The sequence below is a fragment of the Microtus oregoni genome, unplaced genomic scaffold, assembly GCF_018167655.1.
Source record: "Microtus oregoni isolate MIOR12 unplaced genomic scaffold, Mior012 000014F_ref0000157, whole genome shotgun sequence".
Lineage (NCBI taxonomy): Eukaryota > Metazoa > Chordata > Mammalia > Rodentia > Cricetidae > Microtus > Microtus oregoni.
In genome coordinates, this window is record NW_024543073.1 from 41,315,344 (window position 1) to 41,328,180 (window position 12,837).

Sequence of the window (12,837 nt, forward strand, 5' to 3'; positions counted from 1 at the left end):
GCGCGAGAGAGAGAATATTATATAACATGAGAGAAAATAAGAATGCAACACAAGAGAACCAAGCTCATTTTATAAGCATCTGCTTTCATGGTAACTAACCCAGTTCTGAGAAGCAAGCATTAATCCCTTCTAAGGACAGTAACTTGATAACCTAATCCCAGTAAACCACACCTCTTACAGTTTCTGTTATACATTATAGTAGGGACCAAGTCTTCAGCACATGAACCTTTGGGAATCAAACCAGGTCCAAACCACAGAATCCAAACTGATACCTTCTTTTTCTTTCTTTTTTTTTTAGCTTTTGTTTAAAGATTAGAGGATTCAAGATTGCTTATGTGCACACTATGGCAGTCATAGCCTCAAAAGAATAAAATAGACAGAGGCGCAGCGGCGGCGGCGCCAGACGCACAGAGGCGCAGCGGCGGCGGCGCCAGACGCTGCGCAGCGGCGGCCAGACCCAAGCGGCTGGGACGGGCGTGCAATAAGGAGAGCAGATCGCCCTACTACAATTGAATCAAAGAGGTAGGCCTTTGGTTGGCCAGGTCACTGGCACAAGGGGAGCCTGGTCCAGTCCTGAAGATCCTTCGGAGGGGTGAGAGGGTTCTTGGCCTGCAGCAGGAACCACAAAAGAGAGTGAGGGCATTTTGTAAGTGGAGCCCTTAGCCAGCAGGGAAACCTGATCCGGTTTCTAAAGGATCCATTGGATAGGATCAATAGGAGGAGATGGGCAGGCGCCAAGGCAAGAACTCACCCAATAATCCGAAAAACAACATGAAAACATCAGAACCCAATGATCTTACAACAGAAGTATTTGAACAACCTAACACAGAAGAAGTGGAAAAAATCGACTTTATGAAGATAATAGAGTCCCTTAAACAACATGTAAAAAATGCCCTTATAGAAATGGATGAGAAGTATAATAAAAAGTTTGAAGAAATGAGTAAATACGTACATGATACCCTGGGAAACCAAGAAAAAACCATCAAACAGGTAATGGAAACAGTTCAAGAATTGAAAACTGAAATGAAGGCAAAGAAGAAAATACAAACTGAGGACCAGCTGGATATGGAAAATCTAGGCCAACGAGCACAGTCTACAGAAACAAGCATAATCAATAGAATACAAGAGCTAGAAGAAAGACTCTCAGATGCTGAGGACACCATAGAGAAAAATAAACGAACAGATCAAAGAAAACAGCAAAGCCAACAAATTCTCAACACAAAACATTCAGGAACTATGGGACACAATAAAAAAACCAAACCTAAGAATAATAGGAATAGAAGAAGGAGAAGAGTCACAGCTCAAAGGCTCAGAAAATATTTTCAACAAAATTATGGAAGAAAACTTTCCCAACTTAAAGAAAGATATTCATTTAAATATTCAAGAAGCATACAGAACACCAAACAGACTGGATCAAAGAAAAACATCTCCTCGCCATATAATAATCAAAACACAAAATATACAGGTTAAAGAAAGAATATTAAGAGCTGCAAAAGAAAAAGGGCAAGTAACTTATAAAGGTAAACCGATCAGACTTACACCTGACTTCTCGATGGAAACTATGAAAGCCAGAAGGTCCTGGATAGAGGTTCTGCAGAAGCTAAGAGACCATGGATGCAAACCCAAACTACTATACCCAGTCAAGCTATCGTTCACTATCAACGGAGAAAACAAGACATTCCAGGATAAGAACAAATTTAAACAATACGTAGCCACAAATCCAGCCCTACAGAAAGTAATAGAAGGAAAATCGCAACCCAAGGAATCCAACACTGCCAACACTGCCTACAATAACCCAGGCATCTAATGACCCTTCACGAGCACATCTCAAAGAAAGGAGACACACAATCTCTACTACCAAAAGCAATAAGAATAACCGGAGTAAACAACCACTGGTCATTAATATCACTTAATATTAATGGGCTCAATTCACCTATAAAAAGGCACAGGCTAAAAGATTGGATACGAAAACAGGATCCAACATTCTGCTGTTTGCAAGAAACACATCTCAACCACAAAGACAGGCACCTACTCAGAGTAAAGGGTTGGGAAAAGGTGTTTCAAGCAAATGGTCCTAAGAAAAAAGCAGGTGTGGCCATACTAATTTCTAACAAAACTGACTTCAAACTAAAATCAATCAGAAGAGACCGAGACGGTCACTTTATACTCATAACAGGAACAATTCATCAGGAGGACGTCTCAATCCTGAATATATACGCCCCCAATATAAAAGCACCTACTTATGTAAAAGAAATATTACTAGAACTCAAGGCAGACATCAAACCACACACACTAGTAGTAGGAGACTTCAACACACCTCTCTCTCCAAGGGACAGGTCAATCAGACAGAAACCTAATAAAGAATTAAGAGAATTATTGGAGGTAATGAAGCAAATGGACTTAACAGACATCTATAGAACATTCCACCCAAATAGGAAAGAATATACCTTCTTCTCTGCAGCTCATGGAACCTTCTCAAAAATTGACCACATACTCGGAAACAAAGGAAACCTCCACAGATACAAAAAAATATCAGTGTCCACCTGTGTCTTATCAGATCATCACGGATTAAAGTTAGAAGGCAACAACCACGCTGCCCCCAAAAAACCGACAAACTCATGGAAACTGAACAGTCAACTACTGAACCACACCTGGGTCAAGGAAGAAATCAAGAAAGAAATTAAAGTCTTCCTTGAATTTAATGAAAATAAAGGGACAACATACTCAAACCTATGGGACACAATGAAAGCAGTGCTAAGAGGAAAGTTCATAGCACTAAGTGCCCACTTAAAGAAAACGGAGAATGCATACATTGGGGACTTAAAAACACACCTGAAAGCTCTAGAAAAAAAAGAAGCAGACGCGCCCAGGAGAAGTAGAAGACTGGAAATAATAAAACTGAGGGCTGAAATCAACAAAATAGAAACACAGAAAACAGTCCAAAGAATCAATGAAACAAAAAGCTGGTTCTTGGAGAAAATCAACAACATCGACAAACCCCTATCCAAACTAATTAAACGACAGAGAGAGAACACACAAATAAATAAGATCAGAAATGAAAAGGGGGACATAACCACAGACACAGAGGAAATTCAGAGAATCATTAGATCTTACTACAAAAGCCTGTATGCCACAAAACTGGAAAATACAAAAGAAATGGACATTTTTTTAAATAAGTATCATATACCAAAGCTAAACCAAGACCAGGTGAATGATCTAAATAGACCGGTTTCTCGCGAAGAATTAGAAATGGTTATCAAAAATCTCCCTTCGAAAAAAAGCCCAGGACCAGATGGTTTCAATGCAGAATTCTACCAGAACTTCCAAGAAGAATTAATACCTATACTCCTTAAGGTATTTCACAATATAGAATCAGAAGAGTCATTGCCAAATTCCTTTTATGAAGCTACAGTTACCCTGATACCAAAACCACAAAAAGACCCAACCAAGAAAGAGAATTACAGACCGATCTCACTCATGAACATCGACGCAAAAATCTTCAATAAAATACTGGCAAACCGAATCCAAGAACACATAAGAAAAATTATCCATTATGATCAAGTAGGCTTCATCCCAGAGATGCAGGGCTGGTTCAACATACGCAAATCTATCAATGTAATCCACCATATAAATAAACTGAAAGAAAAAAACCATATGATCATTTCACTAGATGCGGAAAAAGCATTCGACAAAATTCAACACCCCTTTATGATAAAGGTCTTGGAGAGAATAGGGATACAAGGGTCCTACCTAAATATAATAAAAGCTATTTACAGCAAGCCAACAGCTAACATTAAATTAAACGGAGAAAAACTCAAAGCCATCCCACTAAAATCAGGAACACGACAAGGATGTCCACTCTCGCCATACCTCTTCAATATAGTGCTTGAAATTCTAGCAATAGCAATAAGACAACATAAGGAGATCAAGGGGATTCGTATCGGAAAGGAAGAAGTTAAGCTTTCGTTATTTGCAGATGATATGATAGTGTACATAAGCGACCCCAAAAATTCTACCAAAGAACTCCTACAGCTGATAAACAGCTTTAGTAACGTGGCAGGATACAAGATCAACTCCAAAAAATCAGTTGCCTTCCTATACACCAAGGATAAGGAAGCAGAGAGGGAAATCAGAGAAGCATCACCTTTCACGATAGCCACAAATAGCATAAAATACCTTGGGTTAACCCTGACCAACGAAGTGAAAGATCTACTTGACAAGAACTATAAGTCTTTGAAGAAAGAAATTGAAGAAGACACCAGAAAATGGAAAGACCTCCCTTGCTCTTGGATTGGGAGGACCAACATAGTAAAAATGGCAATTCTACCAAAAGCAATCTATAGATTCAATGCAATCCCCATCAAAATCCCATCAAAATTCTTCACAGATCTGGAGAAGACAATAATCAACTTTATATGGAAAAACAAAAAACCCAGGATAGCCAAAACAATCTTATACAATAAAGGTTTGTCTGGAGGCATTACCATCCCTGACTTCAAACTCTATTACAGAGCTACAGTATTGAAAACAGCTTGGTATTGGCATAAAAACAGAGAAGTCGACCAATGGAATCGAATAGAAGACCCTGACATTAACCCACAAACCTATGAACACCTGATCTTCGATAAAGGAGCTAAAAGTATACAATGGAAAAAAGAGAGCATCTTCAACAAATGGTGCTGGCAAAACTGGATGTCAATCTGTAGAAGAATGAAAATAGATCCATATCTATCACCATGCACAAAACTCAAATCCAAATGGATTAAAGACCTCAATATCAGTCCGAACACACTGAACCTGATAGAAGAGAAAGTGGGAAGTACTCTACAGCACATGGGCACAGGAGACCACTTCCTATGTATAACCCCAGCAGCACAGACACTAAGGGCATCATTGAATAAATGGGACTTCCTGAGGCTGAGAAGCTTCTGTAAAGCAAAGGACACTGTCACTAAGACAAAAAGACAACCCACTGACTGGGAGAAGATCTTCACCAACCCTGCAACTGACAAAGGTTTGATCTCCAAAATATATAAAGAACTCAAGAAACTAGACCGTAAAAGGCTAATCAACCCAATTATAAAATGGGGCACTGATCTGAACAGAGAATTCTCAACAGAAGAACTTCAAATGGCCAAAAGACACTTAAGGTCATGCTCAACTTCCTTAGCGATCAGGGAAATGCAAATCAAGACAACTTTAAGATACCACCTTACACCTGTCAGAATGGCTAAAATAAAAAACACCAATGATAGCCTTTGCTGGAGAGGTTGTGGAGAAAGGGGTACACTCACCCATTGCTGGTGGGAATGCAAACTTGTGCAACCACTCTGGAAAGCAGTGTTTCGGTTTCTCAGGAAATTCGGGATCAACCTACCCCTGGATCCAGCAATACCACTCTTGGGAATATACCCAAGAGAGGCCCTATCATACAACAAAAGTATATGCTCAACTATGTTCATGGCAGCATTGTTTGTAATAGCCAGAACCTGGAAACAACCTAGATGCCCTTCAACGGAAGAATGGATGAAGAAAGTATGGAATATATACATATTAGAGTATTACTCAGCAGTAAAAAACAAGGACTTCTTGAATTTTGCATACAAATGGATGGAAATAGAAAACACTATCCTGAGTGAGGTAAGCCAGACCCAAAAAGAGGAACATGGGATGTACTCACTCATATTTGGTTTCTAGCCATAAATAAAGGACATTGAGCCTATAATTCATGTTCCTAGAGAAGCTAAATAAGGTGAATCCAAAGACAAACACATAGGCATCCTCAGGAATATTAACCTTCATCAGGCGATGAAAGGAGACAGAGACAGAGACCCACACGGGAGCACCGGACAGAAATCTCAAGGTCCAAATCAGGAGCAGAAGGAGACGGAGCACGAGCAAGGAACTCAGGACCACGAGGGGTGCACCCACACACTAAGACAATGGGGATGTTCTATTGGGATCTCACCAAGGCCAGCTGGCCTAGGTCTGAAAAAGCATGGGATAAATCCGGACTAGCTGAACATAGCGGACAATGAGGAATACTGAGAATTCAAGAACAATGGCAGTGGGTTTTTGATCCTACTGCACGTACTGGCTTTGTGGGAGCCTAGGCAGTTTGAATGCTCACCTTACGAGACCTGGATAGAGGTGGGCAGTCCTTGGGCTTCCCACAGGTCATCTTCGAGCAGATGGGGGGGGGGACTTGATCGGGGGAGGGGGAGGGAAATGGGAAGCGGTTGTGGGGACGAGGCAGAAATCCTTAATAAATAAATAAATTAAAAAAATAAAAAATAAAATAAAATAAAAAAATAAAAAAAAAGAATAAAATAAAATAGCTAGGAATAGACTTAACTAAGGAAATGAAATATTTCTACAATGAAAACCAAGAAAGAAATCTAAGAAAACACTACAATATAGAAAGACCTCCCAAAGAATATTATTGTGGCATGGCTATGGTTCTAAGAATAATCTACAGACTCAATGTAATCACCATCAAAATTTCGATCTTCACATAACTAGGACAAACAATTCCACACTCATATGGAACCATAAAGACCCCCAAAGATTCCAAGCTATCCTAAGCAGAAGGAACAAGGCTGAAATACTTCAGTACCTGCTTCCAATATCAGAGGGAAAAAAGCATCAGGACAATAGAGCAAAACAGACAAGTAGACCAACCAAAAAAAAAGAGTTGCCAGAAATAAGACCATATGCTTCCCAACAAAGATGCCACAAACATATCTTAGGGAAAAGATGGCTCCTAACAGTGGTGCTAGTGAAAGTGGATATCCACAAGTTGATGGAGCCATACCAGTGTCCTTCTGCTGTGATAAAACACCGAGAAAAGGCAACTTAGTGGAAGGAAGGGTTTATCTGGCTTGTGCTTTGAAGTTACTTCTCATCAGTGGAGAAGTCAGGACAGGAACTCAAACAGAAACAAAGAAGAAGCCTCAAAGCAATGCTGCTTGCTGGCTTGTGCACAGGCTCATGCTTAGGAGCGCACTTATGCAGCACAGGATGACCTGCCCAGGGAATGGTGCCACCACGAGCTCATCTGACATAGGTAATCCCTCCATCGAGACTCCCTTACCAGATGACCCTAGGTGAGAATTGAAGCTAACTAGTATACTCAGTCTGTGTTAGATCTAAACCTTTGAAACTCCTAAAGGAAAACACTTCAAAATAAGCATAGGCAAGGAATTTCTGAAAAAGACTTCAGTAGCTCAGTAAATAATTCTAATAACTGGCAACTGGGATTACATGAAGTTAAGAAGAAACACAGAATAGAAAACAACGGACAGAATGAAGAAACAGCCTACATAATGGAAGAAAATCTTTTAAAAAATATTTATCTAATTTCAACAATATATAAAGAACTCAAAAATTAAATATCCACAATATAAGTTCTCCATCTAGTAAGTGGACACATTAAGTGAACAAACAGTTCTCAAAACTAGAAATAGCCAGTAAGTACATGAAAGAATGTTCAACTATCTCAGCCCAAAATGAAATGCAAATCAAAACTACGCCTCATCCAATCAGACCCATGTCCCATGAGCTGAAATGGCTATCATCAAGAAAACAGGGATGAGAAGGAAGAAGGAAACCTTCTACACTTAGATAGATGTGCAAAGTAGTGAAGCCAATGTGAAAACCACTGTGGACGTTAGTCAGCCACCCAAAAAAAGATATAGGCAATCTACTGTATACCAGTATATACAGCACAATCCAAATACCTGTGTATCCATGACTGCCACAGCTCCAGTCACAACAGCCAAGATTCCTAATCAGGACAGATGTCTGACAGTGGATGAATGGATAAAGAAGTGATGTGCTACAGATTGGAGTATAATTCAGTCATGTAAAAGAAGGAAATTGTGCCACTGCAGGGAAATGGAGATACCTGGAGATCACCGTGTTAAACAAAATGAGCCAGACTCAGAAAAATATGACGTGTCTCCTCTCATCCATACAGTCTGGATTTCAAGTAGAGAGAGGACTGTCTCAATAAAGGTAGGTAGCAGGAGAAGGGAAGGATGATTAGGAGGGGTGAATATGATCAAAATACATTGTATACATGTATGAAAATATACTGAAAAATTGTTTTGTATAAAAATATATGAAGAACCCAAGCTATTGCCCAGACCCCTGCCCTGGCCATTCCTAGACATGACTGCCTGCAGGAGAGACCCAGCAGGATATAGGCTCCTGACTCAATGGGATATAACAGGATATACGGTTCCCCTAGCTATTGGGGTCAACTACAAGATTTCCTCTATATGGTAAGGAATCAATCAGAAGTTAGCTGGTGGGCTCTGACCAGGTCTTACTGATATGGGGAAAAATGTGGTAACCATTGTTAATGGCCCCCAGAGAGTTTCCGAATACAGCAATCTTCCATAGCTGCAGCTGACAAATCCACTCAGAACAGGTACTCCCAGTCCAAAGGTGTGCCACTTCTGAGGCTGTTACTATGCAAGTTGCTGACCTCCAGACCGCCCCCTTGCCCAATCCCAAAATGCTTTGTTCTCCTGACACCCGGGGTCTCTCCAACTCAACTGCTGTGCCTGACAGGCAAGAGACCCTGGTTCAAACTCACAATTAAAAAGGCTCTTTGCTTTTGCCTTGGATCTGGTTTCTAGGTCTTTGGAGGTCCTAACTCAGGGTACAACAATATATACCAATTAAAAATAAACCTTGGCTTATAAAAATGTATTTAAGAATAAATTCTAAATATTCTTATCATAAAAATGCTATGTGTGTGAGCTGTTTCTATTAAGAGCAATTCAGCCATTCCATGCCATATATATTCCAAAGCATTCTGTCATATACCATAAATATATATGATTTTGATCTTTTAATTAAATAAATGCTTTAATTCATTTGGATACAATAGAACAGCTTCCTGGGGATGGCAAGAGAGAAAGAAAAGGCCCTGACCTTTGCATGTTCCTGTGCCTGGCTGAACCCAGCCTGCACCCTCCACCTAAGCACTTCCCTCTGTGAGCTAGTAAGCTCCCTTTGTTTAGCCTCCAGAGAGGGAGTTGGATCATTTGCAGAGCTCAAGCTGAGGCACCCTGCCTCTCCAACACACACACAGCCCAAGCAGATTGGCCACATCTTACTACCAGATCCATGTACCTCCCTTTCCCTGATGTCCAGTAGGTGAGAGGGCACTTGTCCACAACACTGCCCACAGCACTGTGCTGCCTGGGGTGAACTCTAAGCATCACATCCTGCCCTTCACCTTTCCCTGCCACTGTGAAGTGCTTCTGTGCTCTGCAGTGTTACCACCCAGCAGGCCTGAGGGCCAAAGCCCGGTGAACCTCCCTTGACTAGCAAACAGCAAAATGCAACTTGAGCTATTTCTTGTAAATGCCCATGATACAAAAAGACAAAATCAAAGGAAGCAACCAACACACTCAATCATAACTAAGGGCTCCCCCAAGGAATAACAAAAGGTGCTTGCAGTGCATCTGAGATTAGGTCCCCAAACCGTGTTAAAAGCTGGAGGTGTGTGTCTGCAGTCCCCATACTGAGGAGGCAGAGACAAGAGGATGCCTGACACTTGCTGGTTGCCAATCTAGACAAATCAATGAGATCTCTTTAATTTACTTTATAGCCCTAACACTTAGGTGTGATTGAGACTACTTTTATAGCTGAGGAGACATGCCGGAGAGACGGAGTAGAAGAAGCGAAGCTGCACAGCTGACCAGTTGAAAGTGCTGCCTTAAACCCTCACACTTGGTAGTCATCCTCAGAGTCCATCGGCTGCAACCCTCTCATTTAACGGTGGAGGAGACAAATCATTTACAGGAAAGTCACCAGACCTGGACCTCTGGCCTCCACACGCACACACATGCACATACACATGCACACACATATACATACACATGCATATATATGTGCGCACACACATACACGTGCACATGATGTACACACACATGCACATACATGTGCACATATATACATGTGAACACACATACACATGTACATACATATACATGCCACACATGAGTACACACAAAACAAGGGCCTTGTCTTTCTCTTTTGGCTTTGTTTCTTTGGTTTGTTTTTTGATTTTCAGGTTTTGAGAAAGACTTTCTATGTAGCCTTTCCTGCCTTGGAATTCACTAAGTAGACAAGGCAAAGCTCAAACTCACAGAGGTCCACATGCCTCTGCCTTCCAAGTGCTGAAATTAAAGGTGTGCTCCACCAAATCTGACATGAAAAGGGTGTTTTATTAGCTTGTCCATGAGCCATGCTCACTCATAAGAAAGTCAAAATGAAAGGAACTAAGCCAACAGGTACAGCAACAATGACCACTTAGCTCTCCTCCACCGTTAAATGAGAGGGTTGCAGCCGATGGACTCTGAGGATGACTACCAAGTGTGAGGGTTTAAGGCAGCACTTTCAACTGGTCAGCTGTGCAGCTTCGCTTCTTCTACTCCGTCTCTCCGGCATGTCTCCTCAGCTGTAAAAGTAGTCTCAATCACACCTAAGTTCTATAACGTAAATTAAAGAGAACAGTGAGTGCCCAGACCCTGGCATGAGCCTGGGCCCAAAGAACATTCTTCTTGCCTCTCTGTCTTTATCTCTCAACTATTCATAAACTGGAAGCCCTCCTTTCACCTCTGACTACCTCTGGCTGGCAAGATGGCCTCCTTAGTAGAGACTTTCCTCTGTGGGACTCTGCCCTCGTGTTGTACTGTGTTGTGTTGTGTTGTACTGTTGTATTGTATTGCACTGTACTGTATTATGTTGTATTGTGTTTATTGTACTATATTGTGTCGTATTGTATTGTACTGTACTCTATTGTACTAAATTGTATTATATTGTATTGTGTTGTATTTTATTGTGCTATACTGTATTGCATTGTACTGTATTGTGTTTCATTGTATTGACTATCCTATATTGTATTGTGTTGTGTTGTGTCATACTGTATTGTGTCATGTTGTATTGTCCTGTATTGTGTTTTATTGTATTGTATTATGTTATGTTGTATTGTATTGTACAATATTGCACTGTACTCTATTGTATTGTACTAAACTGTATTGTATTGTGTTGTATTATACTATTGTGTTGTATTATATTTTATTGTACTATACTGTATTGTATTGTACTGTATTGTGTCATGTTGTATTGTACTGTATTGTGTTGCATTGTGTTGAACTATCCTGTATTGTGTTGTGTTGTGTCATACTGTATTGTGTTATGTTTTATTGTATTATACTCTATTGTGTTGTTTTGTACTGTCCTGTGCTGTGTTGTATTGAGAAGGAGAAACTACTGGACTATTGACTGAGAGTAAATTTAGAGACTGTTAAAATAAGCCTATGTTTCAATTCTGGGAATTGTTTTATTCTGGATCAGTGTTTACTAGGCACTACATTGCTGTCATGGAAACAGACTCATTCCATTTGTTTGGATTGTTGGTGTGTGTACATGCATGTGCACATCTTCTGCAAGGATGGGGGCACGCCGTATGTGGGTGCGCATAGATGTGCATGTGGAAGCCCAAGGCTGATGGATTGTCCTCAGTGGCTCTCCCACCTTGTTAACTGAAGGGAATCTCACCATGTGTTCAGTCCTGCTTGTCTTGTCTCCTCTCCCCAAGGCTGGCATCACGAGTGGATAACCCCACTCATGCAGCATTTACATGAGTTCAGGGGATCTGGACACTGATCCTTACAATGGGGTAACAAATGCTCTAACCACTGAGCCACTCTCCCCATCTACTTAGCTCTTTTTTTAAAAAAACAGATTTTTTTTCCAAAAAGTTTTATTGGAAGTCTCATGTATTTGAAAAAGCCCACTTCACTTGAATGGAGCTTGTCCACCTTTATTAGTCTCCAAAGAACACCATCTGCTTCCAAAGTAAACGAGCATTCTGAACTTGCTTCTCTAGGTCTTTGTTCCCAGTTCCTGTAAGCATTCCCATCAGAATTTGAGGCGATTTTAAGGAAGCTGTTCCTTTATAAAATGCAGACACCACCAAATCTCTAAATCCACACACTCCTTGACATATTTGGTTCATTTCCACCTTTTCTAAAGTTTTAAATACCAAAAACTAAGTTGGTATAACTTTGTACAAAGTCAAAAACTATAAGATACACTTCCTGTTTCTTTGCTGAAGCATTTAAATGATTGGCTGCTTAGATCCAGGTTAAACAGAATACTACAAAATTTCTATTAGTACAAATTCATGGATTGTTCTGCATACACATGCACTGACCAGTGGCTTCAAAGACATGCTTTAATTATGAAATAGAAGGAAAGACTTCTTCAAACACGTTACAAACTCTTCTATCACAAATACAGTTTGATTTGTGTATTGTAGGGTGTCTATAATTTTGTACTGCATACAGACTTCCTTAAGACTTGTCTTTTACAGTGCATGTGGGTGCTTGTGTATGTGGGTGCAGTATTGACGGGCCAGAAAAGGGCATCTGATCTGGGGGAGTGGGCAGGTGTTGAAGTGGTGAGCTGCCACGTGGGCGCTGGGAACCAAACGTAGATCCTCTGCAAAGGCAGCAAGTGTGCCTAATGCTCGCCCTTCTCCATCTTGCCTGGGTTGTTTATTATTCATTTATTTACTTTTATGTGGCAGTTAAGTAGTTCTCTAAAATCATAGTTGCAAAAAAAAATGGTATCGTTTCCTTGAAACCAGAAGTGTTGAATTTGGAGGCAGCTTCCGGGTTTTAGTGGTGGCAATAACTCACTGAGCTCTGTAAAAGGCAATAGCCTGGAGACACAGCCTGTGGGCGTTCCCAACACTTACCTATACAGTTCAGAATAAGACAATGGAAGTGTACATCACACTATACTTCTGTG